Raw genomic sequence first — 17,500 nt, forward strand, 5'->3', positions numbered from 1 at the left:
TATAACTAATGGTGTCTCGTGTTTTGTTTATTTTTGTTTTTTTGTATTTATATTATTAATTTTAACTACATTTCATTTTTATACTAAACCATTCTTTAGTACTTATTTTTCTTAAAATAATAATTAAGATAAGTAATTGCTGTTTAATTTGATTAGTACAAACCTATTAAAAGGAGCTTATGAGCAGCCATATTTGACTATTTAAAAAAGGGAAATAATTAATGGAAGTGGTTTGAACGTTTGCCTATCTTTCACACTAAAGCTCATGTGTATATTTTTTTTTTACTCAACAGCATGTCATAGCTATTATATAACATCACTACTGTATTAGATCTGTTTTTATTTACAAAACCACTATCACGGTGCCAGTGACGAAACTAATATATATATATATATATATATATATATATATATATATATATATATATATATATATATATATATATATCACACGTTATTAGTCATGTATTTATTTTAGACGTTTGCCTTGTTTTCTAGAACACTGGTTATTAAACGTAAACAATGTCGGCACTTTATTTCTTGGATCTTAGTTGTTAGGGCGCTATCTATTCGCTTCTTGTAAGGCTAAGAGCGGGAGGGGCGGTTTGAGAAAGGAACTTAAAAGGGTCAACAAAGCGCCGATGTACTTTTATCCATCAATACCGAATGTGGGATGGTCTCAAAAAGCCGTCTTAATATCTAGCGGCCTCTCGCGCAATGGACGTTTTTTTCAAAAGAATTCAGCCGACAACAGCGTGTGTTGATTGTAGGAAAAAGAATATACAAGAGCGTGGGATGGTGTCAATAGAATAAAGATAATCCAACCGCAGCTTTAGTATTCTTTTTTCAAAACAACTATCAGGTCAAAAATGCAAGAAAATTAATTTGTTTTAACTATAAAAAAAATGATTATGGGCGGCTGTGGGCCCCCTAAACGGCGTGGGCCCCCCCGCATTGCGGGGTCTGGCGGCACTGTAGTTCCGCCCCTGGTATTTAATGACAACTGTCTCTATTGGTCACAATGTTATGACCTTTGCCCCTTGTTGAATACCCAGTCTCTCAGCCTCGCACGACGGAGAAGGCAACGCATGTTCCTACAACGACCGTTACATCATGGCTTCGTCGCAGAGCCTGGAGACACCCACAACAAAGTTCAACCCTTGGAAGTTTTCAAACTGCAGCGTCAGCTATTTTACGACATACGTCAACAAACTTTTAGATACTCGGTAAGCCAAAATTGAATTTAAAATTGTCAGATTCATTATCAACAATTGCCCGATCGTGCCCATATCACATGGTGCAGATGAAGTAGAGTTCATATGTTTTAAAGATCTTGGCATAAGCAGGGTAGTTTAGGTTTCTATAGAAGTGATATACCCGGAATCGAACTCGAAACTTTCGGGTTAGCAGTCTAGCTCTCTATCGCCATGACGTCTCCAGCTTTCTACCGCTAGGCCATGCCATCTCATAAATTGTCAGATTGAAAGATTATTATTCTCTAGCGTGCCCCTCAATTAACTGAAGTTAAACACATCAAAACATTTCTCTACAGCATACATTAACACCCTATTAAACTTTGGGTATGTATGCCAGCGTTGAAATTAAAAGTTTCAAGATGGAATGTTCAGTGCATTGTTCGAGTCGGTAAAGCTCATGGTTGCTAAACCGAAAAGTCTCGAGTTCGAACCCTCGGGCAGATGAGGCTCGTTAGCTGGGGACAGCCACTCTTCTAGGAGAGACAACTCCAAAATTAAACAACTGCTGCCTTGTAGTTTGTTCTTGGTTGGACAAAGGCTATGGAAGCAAATCCAAAAAGAAAAGTAGGCTGAAATCGGAGTCAATGGCCTCAATGGCGCATAACCAGTTGACACGTAACGCTTAATTGTGTTGGAGGCGTGGTCGAGTCGGCAAAAAGCTCATGGTTGATAAATTCGAACAAACTCTCGAGTTCAAACCCACTGGCAGATAAATCTCGATCCCCTTAAACACTAATAATTTAGAACGAAGAAGAAGAAGAAGAAGTGACAGCTTTGAACAACTAAATTTAAAATAAACATCAAACCTTCTCTATATTATCATTGTTATCCATTTGCAACATTTCTAAAACTCCAGGACTGGGGTGGATTGTCTGACCACACAACTGGCAAAAGATCCACAGATACCGGAAGTGGGTGGGCGTTTACCAGGTCAGATGTACTCCCCCACACAACAGTGTGTGATGACGTACGGGGAAGGTTCTTATGATTGTAGGGTAGGTTTGGTTGTATGATTGTAGGGTAGGTTTGGTTTTATGATTGTAGGGTAGGTGGATTCTTATGATTGTAGGGTAGGTTAGGTGTTATGATTGTAGGGTAGGTTTGGTTTTACGATTGTACGGTAGGTTTGGTTTTATGATTGTAGGGTAGGTTTGGTTTTATGATTGTAGGGTAGGTTTGGTTTTATGATTGTAGGGTAGGTTTGGTTTTATGATTGTACGGTAGGTTTGGTTTTATGATTGTAGGGTAGGTTTGGTTTTATGATTGTAGGGTAGGTTAGGTGTTATGATTGTAGGGTAGGTTTGGTTTTATGTCTGTACGGTAGGTTTGGTTTTATGATTGTAGGGTAGGTTTGGTTTTATGATTGTAGGGTAGGTTTGGTTTTATGATTGTAGGGTAGGTTTGGTTTTATGATTATAGGGTAGGTTTGGTTTTATGACTGTAGGGTAGGTTTGGTTTTATGATTGTAGGGTAGGTTGGGTTTTTATGATTGTAGGGTAGGTGGATTCTTATGATTTTAGGGTAGGTTTGGTTTTATGACTGTAGGGTAGGTTTGGTTTTATGATTGTAGGGTGGGTTTGGTTTTATGACTGTAGGGTAGGTTTGGTTTTATGATTGTAGGGTAGGTTTGGTTTTATGATTATATGGTAGTTTTGGTTTTATGATTGTAGGGTAGGTTTGGTTTTATGATTGTAGGGTAGGTTTGGTTTTATAATTGTAGGGTAGGTTTGGTTTTATGATTGTAGGGTACGTGGATTCTTATGATTTTAGGGTAGGTTTGGTTTTATGACTGTAGGGTAGGTTTGGTTTTCTGATTGTAGGGTGGGTTTGGTTTTATGACTGTAGGGTAGGTTTTGTTTTATGATTGTAGGGTAGGTTTGGTTTTATCATTATAGGGTAGGTTTGGTTTTATGATTGTAGGGTAGGTTTGGTTTTATGATTGTAGGGTAGGCGAATTTTTATGATTGTGGGGTAGGTTGGGTTTTGCGATTGTATGATAGGTGTATTCTTATGATTGTAGAGTAGGTATGGTTTTATGATTTTAGGATAGGTTGGTTGTTATGATTATTGGCTCTTATGATCAGTGGCGTCGCTAGGTCGGGTGTCACCCGGTGCGATATCTCATTGTGTCCGCACCCCCGCCCCCGCCTCGCGACGCCTCTGCTTATGATTGTAGAGTAGGTTATGTTTGTATAATAGGTCGACCTGTTACTTGTTATGTACGGTTGCCAACCCTTTAACCTATCTATAGATATGTTTTAGTAATATATCGGATACAATATATTATATAATATAAATATTACATTTTTTTATAAAAAAAAATAATTTTCGTTCCTTGTTTAAAATATAATATATGCAGCACGAACAATCATTTCAAAAATTAACCAGGTTATTTAAAAATAATAAGTTAAACTGATTTAGCGTGGACGTGATTAGTCAATAGATTTGACACACCCCTCATATTAAGTAACATTTCAACGACCTCATGATGTATACGAACCAAACACAAATAGATCCTATACCAATGTTATTCTTTACGAGCCGACCCGCGGCGTATCATACGCCGCTATTTCGTTGTTTTATTTTCTAATTTACAGTAATTCACAATTTGTGAATTCGACAGTACCAATGCTGCCACTGAAAATATTTGCTTTAAAATACTAACCCCCCCCCCTTCCCCTAACCCCGACCCTACACCCCCCCCCCCGTGAAAGCAGCCTCCTCTTAGTTACCTCCCCTAAGTTTAAAATCGTTTCAAACTAAATTATCTGCCCCTAATAGCCGTCACTAAACCCGGCTCTACGATTGTAAACATTTAGCGTGAACCACAGCTCACCAGACCATGTAGGGTTGGGGTGGTAGCGATAGAGAGGAAGAGAGGGGACTGCCAGGCGCGCTCACAGCTTGGTGTTTTCTAACGTTTCCAAGAAGAGAAATATATATATACGAGCCGGCCCGCGGCATAACATACGCCGCTATTTAGTTGTTTCTAATTTTCAATAATTCATAATTTGTGAATTCGACAGTACCAACGCTGACACTGAAAATATTTCTTTAAAACACTATAAGTAGCTCGTTAAGGACCATAACCCCCCCCCCCCTTCCTTCCCTCCCCCCTCCTCCCCCCCCCTACGTTTAAAATCGTTGGCTCTGCTTGTAAACATTTAGAGTGAACACAGCTCACTAAAACCATGTAGGGGTGGGGAGGTAGGGAGAGCGTTTGCAGCTTGTTAACACGTTTTTAACACGTTTTTCTTAACTCAGCTTCGCGTTTGTTTGTTTGTTTGGATGTTTGTTGTTAAAATTGACATCGAAAATTAGCCCACTTCTGATTGCTCTATAGACCTGAAATTTGGCATGCATGCTACTTTCGCCTAACAATTTCAGATGCAATCATAAAAACTAGCAAATAGTGACCGTAATTAGCTTAATTTAATTACGCCCCAAGGACCATAAAATTGAGGACATGATTTCTAAAGATACCGACAAGACTGGAGGCCTATTGACCCAGTTACTTCGGCCCCAATCGATGTGAGCGCGCTGGCCGTGATCGTATAGTGGTTAGTACTTCGCGTTGTGGCCGCGACAACCCAGGTTCGAATCCTGGTCGCTCAAGTTTTTAGTCCGTGTATTTATAAACACTTTTTTAAAAACCACGTTTTTCATGTGTAGCAACGGACTAAAAAGGAGAAAATAAAATACTTAAAAAAAACTTTTTAAAAAACCACGTTTTTCTTGTGGACTAAAAAGTAGAAAATAAAACTTTCTTTTGTGCTTCCTCCAGCTGTGCAGGTTCTTGTGATGACTGACAAAAAACGTGGGTCGGGCAGATGGGTCGGGAAATTTGATGGTGAACGTACCCACGTTTTTTGTCAGTCATCACAAGAACCTGCACAGCTCGAGGAAGCACAAAAGAAAATTTTATTTTCTACTTTTTAGTCCACAAGAAAAACGTGGTTTTTTAAAAAGTTTTTTTTAAGTATTTTATTTTCTAACGGCTCGAAGAAGAGAATTATATATATACGAGCCGGCCCGCGGCATAACATACGCCGCTATTTAGTTGTTTCTAATTTTCAATAATTCATAATTTGTGAATTCGACAGTACCAACGCTGACACTGAAAATATTTCTTTAAAACACTATAAGTAGCTCGTTAAGGACCATAACCCCCCCCCCTTCCTTCCCTCCCCCCCTCCTCCCCCCACCCTACATTTAAAATCGTTGGCTCTGCTTGTAAACATTTAGAGTGAACACAGCTCACTAAAACCATGTAGGGGTGGGGAGGTAGGGAGAGCGTTTGCAGCTTGTTTTCTAACGGCTCGAAGAAGAGAATTATATATATATATATATATATATATATATATATATATATATATATATATATATATATATATATATATATATATATATATATATATATATATATATATATATATATATTTATATATAGATTGTTTTCTTATTTTTTACTCTTTATAATATGTGTGAAATTTCCCGAACTAAAGCCCTGTTTAGAAAAATCGTATATAGTATTTTAACTATTTTTCAGATAACGAACGCCAGTGACTACTGCAGAAAGATGTACTGTTTTAATCCTGCCACGACGAATTTGTGTTATCAAATACAAGCGCTGGATGGGACGACCTGTGGTAGTGGTAAGGTAGGTAGCTACATCATGAGCAAGGTGTTAGGGATATGATTTATTTATATAATTTGAGATTAACAATAATCATGAATAAGTAACAGTGAGGTCGGTGGTAACAGCAGGTTAAGGGTGGGGCTGGGTTTAGGGTTAGTGTTTATTGCTTACAGTGTGGTAAATAAAAAAAGTAAAGTTCTTTTTTTTTTAAACATGATAGTCTACTGGGCAGGTGAAGTAGAATTCACCGGGGCAAATGAAGTAGAGATTATGTGTTTCTGTGACCTAGGCATATAATGAGATATTGTGGTCAGCAATATATTGTGGTTAGTAAGTAGCTTGAATAATAGTGGTAAGTTGTGTAGTAACAAAAGGCATGGTACATAGGGTTAGGGTTCAAACGGCAGTAGTCAGAAACCTACATAAATAAATGGTGACCGTATTTAATGGGAGTTGAGTTTAATAAATAATGTTAGGATAGAAATGTGCAAGTTGCATGAACGTTTAAGTAAAATGCTTTAAAAATATAAACTATAAAAGCTTTAAATAAAAACAATACCAATTGTAATTTCGCGAATTTGTATTAGCAAACCATTTTCTTAATATGTGTATCCTTAGAAAGTATTTGTAGTGTTTAATAGGTGTTTTAAAATATTGTATTTTTTCAATAAAGAGAGGCTACTCTTGATATTTTTCTTCAAAAAGCTGTGCAGGTCTGGTGACTGTGTGGACGATGTTGCCGCCCCTCTTGTGGATGGTAGGTGAAACTTACGAATAAAATCTAGAATAAAAACCAGTTTGATAATCTTAAAAAATTATCTCACACGAAATTTGATTTTAAACTGTGCTACCAAATACGTTTTTTTAAATTAGAAATAAAAAAAAAACAGTGTAAAAATAATCTTGAATTGTTTATTCATGGCTAAATTAAAAACAATAAGATTCCCGTAATCTAAACTTTCATCGCCATCGATCTGTTTAGGTGACTGCGTATACGGTGACGAAACTGGCGGAGCTTTTGCAACTACGTCTTGCGCTTCGAGAGTTCAGTACTTTCCGGGAAGATGCTATTATTCCTACGACAAAACCTACTGCTGCGCTACATGCAAGAGGTTCTATAGCAATATCCCAGGTATGTTGTCAAACAAATTACACGGAGGTCTATAAAACCACATGTATCTACTGTATGCAGTAACCCAATATCTAAACTTATCAAAACTTAACAAGGAAAAGGCATGATGGTATATACGTTTTTCCGGTTAGATTTAGGGTCAGAAGTATTGTTACTGTTAGAAATAGAGCTAGATTTGGGATTACTATTAGTGTAAGTACTGAAGTTAGGGTCGGAAAAATGTTTACTGTAACTTTAAGATATATAGTTAGGGTTTGGATTAGAGTTAATTTTATACATATATATATATATATATATATATATATATATATATATATATATATATATATATATATATATATATATATATATATATATATACAGTGTTGGATGTATTGTTACTGTAAAATCTAGAGTTAGGTTCGGAAAAATTGTTAATGTAAAATATAGAGTAAGGATTGCAATCAGGGCCGGCGCGACCTATAAGGCGAACTAGGCGGTCGCCTAGGGCGCTACCCATAGAAGGGCGCAAAAATGTGTAATCTCGATTAGTAAAAAGTACACACTAATTAATATTTTTGATTACATTATATAAACTTTAGACAAAGTAATATACGAAGGCGTAACGATCTATTTAGGTGCCCAGGACGAACTATCAATTTTGCCTCCATCTTTAAATTAGGCCTCTTTATATTTATTCGCGCTGTGGAAAATGCGCCCCCAACCTCCCTCACTTTGCCTTTTGATTTTGGTGTCACACAATTAGTATAGAAAACAATTTAAAAAGTCCGTAATGCCAAGTAGCAGTTAAAATTCTTCATTTCGACTGTGTATAATTCAGTAATGACCTTTTATATTTTAATATCTACCTCGTTTGGCGCCTCCTGTGGGAGGGATTTAGATTTTCAAAGTAAATTAATTGTTGGCACCACAAGATCGTAAACAGAATTTTAAACTAATATTCTAATACACACACACACACACACATATATATATATATAGGCCTATATATATATATAGGCCTATATATATATATATATATATATATATATATATATATATATATATATATATATATATATAAATATACCGTCCCTGAGTCCACCCAACTCTGATGGGTACCTAACTCACGTTAGGGAAAGTAAAGGCGGCTGGGCATAGTGCTGACCACACTATCTCTTCATATGCCGAGGTCACAGAAACAATTGAACTCTACTTCACTTGCCCCATAGACCGTCAGGTTTGAAAGGGAAACTTTACTTTACTTACTTATATATATATATATATATAAATTATATATACATATATAATGTTGGGGTCGAAAAAAAAATTGCTAGGGGGGAGGGCGCTTTAATAAGTTTTGGCTAGGGCGCTAAATAACCTAGTTGTTTGTCCACTAGTGCCGGCACTGGTTGCAATTAGAGATACTGTAGCATAATTTGATATGTATTGTTACAGAAAGATCTACGGTCTAAGAATTGTATTGTTATTGTGAAATCAAGATTTTCATAAAATGATTAGGCTAACGATGTGTGAAACAAACATAATTCAATTCGTCTTTTCGATTTTATCAATGTTATAACTATGATTACTTAAAATAATTTTCATTGCCTGCTCTCATAGTGAAGATATTGAGGTGTATATTAAGTTTTTTAAACTGTATATATACATATTTGTTTTACACAGGTTGCGAATATGGGGATAGATACTCAGATTGCAATGCAGCACTCTGCTCATGGTACCCTGTCAGTATTCAACAAGGATGTTGTCAAACCTGCAACTATGGTGTATCAACAACAACCACACCAACAACAACCCTACCAACAACATTCACACCAACAACAACCACACCAACAACAACCCTACCAACAGCAACCAGACCAACAACAACCCTACCAACAACATTCACACCACCAACCACCCCATCAACAACAACAACCAAACCAACAACAACCCTACCAACAGCAACCAGACCAACAACAACCACACCAACAACAACCACACCAACAACAACCACACCAACATCAACCACACCAATTGCAACCAAACCAACAACGATCGCACCACCAACAACCAAACCAGCAACAACCACACCAACAACAACCAAACCAACAACAACCACACCAACAACAACCACACCAACCATACCAACAACAACCAGACCAACAACAACCACACCAACAACAACCACACCAACAACAACCCTACCAACAACAACTAAACAAACAACAACTAAACAAACAACAACCACACCATCAACAACCAAACCAACAACAACAACCACACCATCAACAACCCTACCAACAACAACCCTACCAACAACAACTAAACAAACAACAACCAAACCAATAACAACCCCACCACCAACAACCAAACCAACAACAACCACAATAACAACAACCAAACCAACAACAACCACACCAACAACAACCCTACCAACAACAACCACACCAACAACAACCAGACCAACAACAACCACACCAACAACAACCAAACCAACAACAACCACACCAACAAAAACCACACCAACAACAACCAGACCAACAACAACCACACCAACAACAACCACACCAACAACAACCCTACCAACAACAACTAAACAAACAACAACCAAACCAATAACAACCCCACCACCAACAACCAAACCATCAACAACCAAACCAACAACAACAAACACACCATCAACAACCCTACCAACAACAACCCTACCAACAACAACTAAACAAACAACATCCAAACCAATAACAACCCCACCACCAACAACCAAACCAACAACAACCACACCAACAACAACCCTACCAACAACAACCACACCAACAACAACCAGACCAACAACAACCACACCAACAACAACCACACCAACAACAATCCTACCAAAAACAACTAAACAAACAACAACCAAACCATCAACAACCAAACCAACAACAACCACACCAACAACAACCCTACCAAGAACAACCACACCAACAACAACCACACCAACTACAACCACACCATCAACAACCCTACCAACAACAACTAAACAAACAACAACTAAACCAACAACAACCAAACCATCAACAACCAAACCAACAACGACAACCACACCATCAACAAGCCTACCAACAACAACCACGCCATCAACAACCTTACCAACAACATCTAAACAAACAACAACTAAACAAACAACAACCTCACCACCATCAACCAAACCAACAACACTCACACCAACAACAACCACACCAACAACAACCAAACCAACAGCAACCAGACCAACAACAACCCTACCCACAACATTCACACCACTAACAACCAAACCAACAACAACCACACCAACAACAACCACACCAACAACAACCACACCAGCAACAACCAAACCAACAACATTCACACCAACAACAACCACACCAAAATCAACCACACCAACAACAATCAAACCAATAACAACCAAACCAACAAAAACCCTACCAACAACATTCACACCACCAACAACCAAACCAACAACAACCACACTAACAACAACCAAACTAACAACAACCATACCAACAACAACCCTACCAACAACAACCAAATAAACAACAACTAAACAAACAACAACCAAACCAACAACAACTAAACCAACAACAACCACACCAACAACAACCACACCAACAACAACTAAACCAACAACAACCCCACCAACAACAACCACACCAACAACAACCACACCAATTGCAACCAAACCAACAACAACCCCACCAACAACAACCCTACCAACAACAACCACACCAACAACAACCACACCAACAACAACCAAACCAACAACAACCAGACAAACAACAACCCTACCAACACCAAACACACCAACAACAACCCTACCAACACCAACCACACCAACAACAACCCTACCAACAACAACCACACCAACAACAACCAAACCAACAACAACCCCACCAACAACAACCACACCAACAACAACCCCACCAACAACAACCACACCAACAACAATCCTAAAAACAACAATCCTAAAAACAACAACCCTACCAATAACAACCACACCAACAGCAACCAGACCAACAACAACCACACAACCAACAACCAAACCAACAACAACCAGACCAACAACAACCACACCGACAACAACCTTACCAACAACACTCACACCAACAACAACCACATCATTAGCAACCAAACCAACAACAACCACACCAACAAGAACCCTACAAACAACAACCACACCAAAAACAACCAAACCAACAACAACCACACCAACAACAACCACTCCGACAACAACCAAACCAACAACAACCCAAGCAACAACAACCATACTAACAACAACATCCCCGACAACAACAGTTGAAATAAAAACTACCTCAAGTAGAACATTAACAGAAAAGGAATCTACGACAAATACAACGGCAGCACCTGCAACTAGAACCACAACCACAGAGACCAACTGCAACGACAACAATCACGACGCCGACAACGTCATCTTTGCTATCGTCACCAACAACAAGTACAGCTAAAATAACAACTACACGTTTACCTACAACAATTTATTCAATTATAACTACACCAACATCAACTATACTCACAACAGTAGCTGCAACACCATCATCGACAACAACAGCTAAAACAACAACTACTACAACAACAACTACTACAAATAAAACATTCACGACCAATGCATCTATAACAACAAGGTCATCAACAAAAACATCTACCATAACTACACCAACAAAAACATCACCTACAACAATAGTTACAAAGACAACTACAGCAAACACAACGTCAAAAACAGATGTAATAACCAAATTAACAAATTTCACGCCTACAACGGTAACATCAACAAAAACCTTATTTGCAACTTTAATAGAAAATACAACTACAACACCAAATACACTTAAGACAACAACACTTAATACGACTACACTGTCAACAGCAACAACCGCTTCACAAACATTAACAACATTAGCACGAACAACAGCATCAATAGCAACTACAGCTTCAAAAACAACATCGACACCATTAACCACACCTATAGCAAGAACAACTTTAAAAACCGTAACATTATCGGCCCCAACCACCACAACAATAGCAACCACATCTTTAAAAACTTTAACAACATCGGCACCAACAACCACACCGACAACCACACCAAAAGCAACCACAGCTACACAAACATTAACAACATCGACACAAACTACCACAACAACAGCAACCACGGCTTCAAAAACTTTAACAACATCGGCACCAACTTCTAGAACAACAGCAACATCATCTTCAAAATCAGTAACAGCATCGGCCCCAACAACCACACCAACATCAACCACGGCTTCAAAAACGTTAACAACATTGGCACCAACTACTAGAACAAAAGCAACCACTGCTACAAAAAAGACAGTTTATAAAGCTAACTACATCCTTACAAATAACGAAAACTACAGTACCCAACGCTTAAAAAAACACATTTTAAATGATTACTTTCTAGAAGCACAAAATAAATTAATCATTCCCCAATTGTTTATTAAAATGATGAAAAACAGTCCTTTTTTTTTGCAGTTGTGCAGTCATTATACTATCTGTATCATTAGTTGATTAGGAATTTCTTTTGCTATTTTTTAATGTGTTATTTAAGTAGAAAAGTAATGAGAAATTGTTCAATTTAAAAATTATGCCACCAACCAACATAATTGATAACGAATAACAAGTTTTATCTAAAATATTAATTGCTCAAATTGATCTTATAAAACTGGAATCATTGTAAAAGGGGATGAAAATTCTAACATTTCATCAGAAAAATGACTTTATTGAGCAACACGATAACGTATTACTTTCACCTTTGGATATGATCGTATCGATGATTGCTTGGGCCATACACACAACAAATTATGTATACTATATAATTTTACATATATATTTTGTGAACATTTGTTTTTGAATAGTTTTTATGTTATTATTTGTCACTAGGCGTACAGCTGTGTGTTTAAAAACTTCAGTTTCTTTATTTAATTAGGTGGGACGGCGTGGCCTTGAGGTATAGCGCTAAACTGCCAACCCTAAAGTATCGCGTTCGAATCCGGGTTCTAGTCAGTAGGCCTATTACATTACTAAAGTCCACCCAGCTCTGGTGGGTACCTAACTCATGTTTGGAACTTAAAGGCGTCTGGGGATAGAGCTGACTACAATACCCCTTCATTTGATTTTTTCCGACACAGAAAACAAGTAGGCCTACTCGTTTTCACACGCAAATAGAATACATTACCATTTCTGTATTCCTGAAGTCATTCAACAGTTGAAAGAACCCTGAGAATAAATACTTATATTTTAAATTTCGTCGACTTAGTTTAAAGGGCAAGGAGTTTTTGGCTTTTGAGAAACCGGAAGTAGAAATAAATATCACTTTCGGTTACCGAATATTGCACAATAGGGGATGGAAAACTATACATTTGATATAATACTTTACATGAAATTTATTCTACGTAACTGGGATTGTAGACCCACTCAAATTATCGTGTCTATAGAGAGACACGAAAAAAATATCGAAACAAAGTTTTCCGATTCGGTGAAAGGTAAAACGTCGAGGTGATAGTTTCTTCCGCCCCCCGAAGAAAATCTTCCGTTCCCCCCCCCCCCCACTACTCCCGAACGAAATGGAACTTATGTAAAAACCTATACGTGTACCAGTGTATCCCCGTAAAATGTTTTCCACCCCCCCCCCCGAAAATATCAAGTCCCCCCACCCCCACCCCCCGCCCCCAGAGAAAAAAGTCTGGAAGAAACACTGGTCGAGGTTTTGATAAATATGGATTTGGATTTTTTGCAGGAATAGCATTATACCTTTATATAACGTGTACAGAAAAGTTGGGTTTTTGTGAAAATTTTAAAATTGCTTGTGACTTTTGTGCACGATTATATTACTTTCTTTATATTCTGTATATGATAAAAATATAAAGCGGGAGTGATCTCCTCTAAACTTTCTCGAATATTCTTATAAAACAAGTAGAATAAGTTCCACTTTCAGTTACCGGAAATCGCTGAAAAAATGGTACAGAACTATAAATTTGATATAATAATAATATAAAGAGGCGTCGAGAGACGGTGGAGGGGGACTGTGGACCGCACTGGGTGACACCAATTAGGGGGTTGACACCAAGATAAAAAATTGCAAATATTTTAAAATGATAAATTGATACGCTTTTTACAAGTTGGATGAATGGTTTATTCAAGTTACAACTTCTTTTGAGTGCAAATTGATGATCACGAAAAGGGGAGGGGTGAGACACAATATCGTAAACTAGCAAACAATAGACAGAACAATTCTACATCTGACTGTATTAATAATCGACTTTAGATATATATCGTTACTATTAACTGTAAACACTTAAAAAATATGACACGGGAGGGGGAGGAGAGGGTGGAGGGTGACACTATCTGCAAAATGTACAGAAGAATAAAAAGTTGAATATTTTCTATAACTGTTTCGTCATTCAAAGACAGGGATGGGGTGACACTTTGGCGAATAATTTACTATGAAAACGTAGGTGGATTTAAATGTGTTCACAAATTGACGCCCTTTGGCAAAATTGACACCAATAGTAACTATGTATATATATATATATATATATATATATATATATATATATATATATATATATATATATATATATATATATATATATATATATATATATATATATATATATATATATATATATATATATATATATATATATAAATATATATATATATATATATATATATATATATATATATATATCCTATACATGTTTTCTTTGGTGGTGGTAGTGGGGGTTGACACCATGAGGTGCCGCACCAAGCGACACCCCACCTAGCGACGCCACTGTATTGATCCACTGAGCTCAGAATTATCTGGAGCGCTGTCACACATCGGTGAGGTGGTGTCGGGCGTGATTAAAAACACATTTAAAAGTACCCATTGAATTTGAATTTGTTTAGGGACTTTGGCGGCCATGTCGATACCTGATTGAGTTGATATACGTTTTAAGTTCTACCTTCTCCTAAATTAATGCATGACTTCCTTGTTGATTTAGTCACGCTTTAAGTTCAACCACACCCCCAACCTTCTCTTTAATGAAAGCATGAGTGTTCATGGTTGACTTCTATTAGCCACGTTGTAATTTCCACCTTACCCCAACTTTCTCCATAATGAATGCATTACTTCCTGGATTAAATAAGACCACTACAAACTGGCATAATACAGTCATAAAACTGTATAAGAAATTAGCTAGTTTTAAAATTAATGTTTCCGTACAAAGACTAGTTTAATTAAATTCTATACTCAACTTTGTATATTGTCACAAAAGATACAATGTCTATTAAGTTTTTGTATGCAACAGTACGAAGTAAGTTTTTGTTGGCTGGGATAGGCTCGTATTTGGACACATATATAGAAACTGGTCGATTAGTTAGCTGGGATAGGCTCGTATTTGGACACAGATATAGAAACTGGTCGATTAGTTGGCTGGGATAGGTTCGTATTTGGACACAGATATAGAAACTGGTCGATTAGTTAGCGGGGATAGGCTCGTATTTGGACACAGATATAGAAACTGGTCGATTAGTTGGCTGGGATAGGTTCGTATTTGGACACAGATATAGAAACTGGTCGATTAGTTAGCTGGGATAGGCTCGTATTTGGACACAGATATAGAAACTGGTCGATTAGTTAGCTGGGATAGGTTCGTATTTGGACGCAAGTAAGAAGGAGATCGATTAGTAGACAGATTTTGAGTCATATTTGGACACAAGTTTAGAAAGTGATCGATTATTTGGCCGAGATCAGAGTTTCTTCCAGGCATCTCTTTGAGGGGGGGGGGGGGGGAAGGCCGAACGAAATGAAATTTATAAAGAAAACATATACTTTTAACAGTGACCGCCCCCCCGAAGAAAGTATACCGCCCCCCCCCCCCCCCCCCCACTCCCCGAAATTTTCAAGTGCCCCTCCGGAGAAAAATGTCTGGAAGAAACACTGGCCGAGATCGGCTCGTATTTGGACACATGTCTCAGCTGGCTGAGATGCAGTCGTATTTAGACACATAAAGTGTTTCTTCCAGGATTTCTTCGGGGAGGGGGGGGGCGAAGAGAGTCTACCGCCCCCCCATCCCCGATCGAAAAGGAATTTATATAGAAAATAAATACTTTAAACAGTGTCCGCTCCCCTGGAAATTTTAGTTCGCTCCTCCTCTCCCCCCCCCCCCCCCCGGGAATTTTAAGTGCCCCCCTCCCCCGGGCGATAAAAGTCTGGAAGAAACACTGGAAGAAAGATGTCGATTATTTGGCCAATTTGGACACGGGTTAGAAAAAGATCGGGTAGTATAAAACATGACTAATCCAAAAGACTGGAGTTCCAATCCGGGGCTCAAATTTGCGTGAAATACCCGAGTCAACTCAGCTGCAACGAGTACCTGGCATTCGATGTATTCTGTCTTATAAGAAACACATAACATATATGTATAGGTGACGCTACCTGGCCGCTCCTGTGAAATAATACCAGAGGCCAACTTTCAAACAGGTAGATTCCCGTATAACTTCCGGCTTTAGCGTGACTGAACTTTTACAACGTGAAAGGAGAAAAATTTTCATTGAAAAGGTAGAGAAAAGCATGATTTCATTACGCCACGAGTCATTAGGTTTATTTCAATAGGTAAACTTTGTTGCAATTTTAAAAGCTTTTGTTGTTAACAAAAAACTTTTGTGAATGAATTTAGGCCATACAGATCTCGTTCTGGATTTTAAGTATTTGACATTCGATTTGCTGTAAGAGATCCATAATATCCGACTAGCGTTATGTATCAAACCATAAGACTATATTATTGATTTCGTTTTACATGAGGTAATCAGGAAGAATTAAAGCGGGAGTTGTCTCCCCTAAACATTCTCTTATAGACTATAATACTTCTTCTTATCCATATTCTATCACAATCTTTAAAACGAACATATGCTTCATAGCGAACGAGCCTGATTCATTTTAGTGAACGACTAAACGGCCCACCTTATTCAGAGTCTGTCGCGCTGTTCAAAACTAACATAGACGCCATAGCGCTCACATGATAATCCGGGGCGTCAAATTTAACCTTACTGGGGCGCCACTCGTGCGAAATTGATTTTTAAAAAAAAAAAAAACATCCCCACAAATATTCCTAGCAACTTCACAAAGTTTCATGGCACTCGGATGAAAGGTGTAGCAATCTTATACATTGTCTTTTGCGGGGTTTAGGTGCCATATCGCTCAGTAGATAGCCCGGGGCACAGAATTTTACCCTGCCGGGGTGCAAATGGACTCGCCTGATTCAATTTATTGAACGACCATAACGCCCATAATAACCATACTCTATTGCACTGTTTAAAGTGCCATAGCGCTCATGGCAAAGACCGAGGCGCTAAACCGTACCCTGCCGGGAGCCGCCTGTGCGAAATTGAATCCCACCCCCCACCCCCCCCCCCCCCCCAGAAACCTTCTCGGGAGTATTCTCATCAATTCCCTAAATTTTC

At 38.0% G+C, this 17,500-nt stretch overlaps 1 pseudogene; it reads left to right on the plus strand.

The window, feature by feature from the left end:
* Positions 1-1,055: 1,055 nt before the first annotated feature.
* On the plus strand, positions 1,056-12,802 carry LOC131933886 (mucin-2-like; annotated as a pseudogene).
* Positions 12,803-17,500: the final 4,698 nt, after the last annotated feature.

This window comes from Physella acuta, unplaced genomic scaffold (assembly GCF_028476545.2).
Source record: "Physella acuta isolate Inbredline_101_S28 unplaced genomic scaffold, ASM2847654v3 ptg002660l, whole genome shotgun sequence".
Taxonomy (NCBI): domain Eukaryota; kingdom Metazoa; phylum Mollusca; class Gastropoda; family Physidae; genus Physella; species Physella acuta.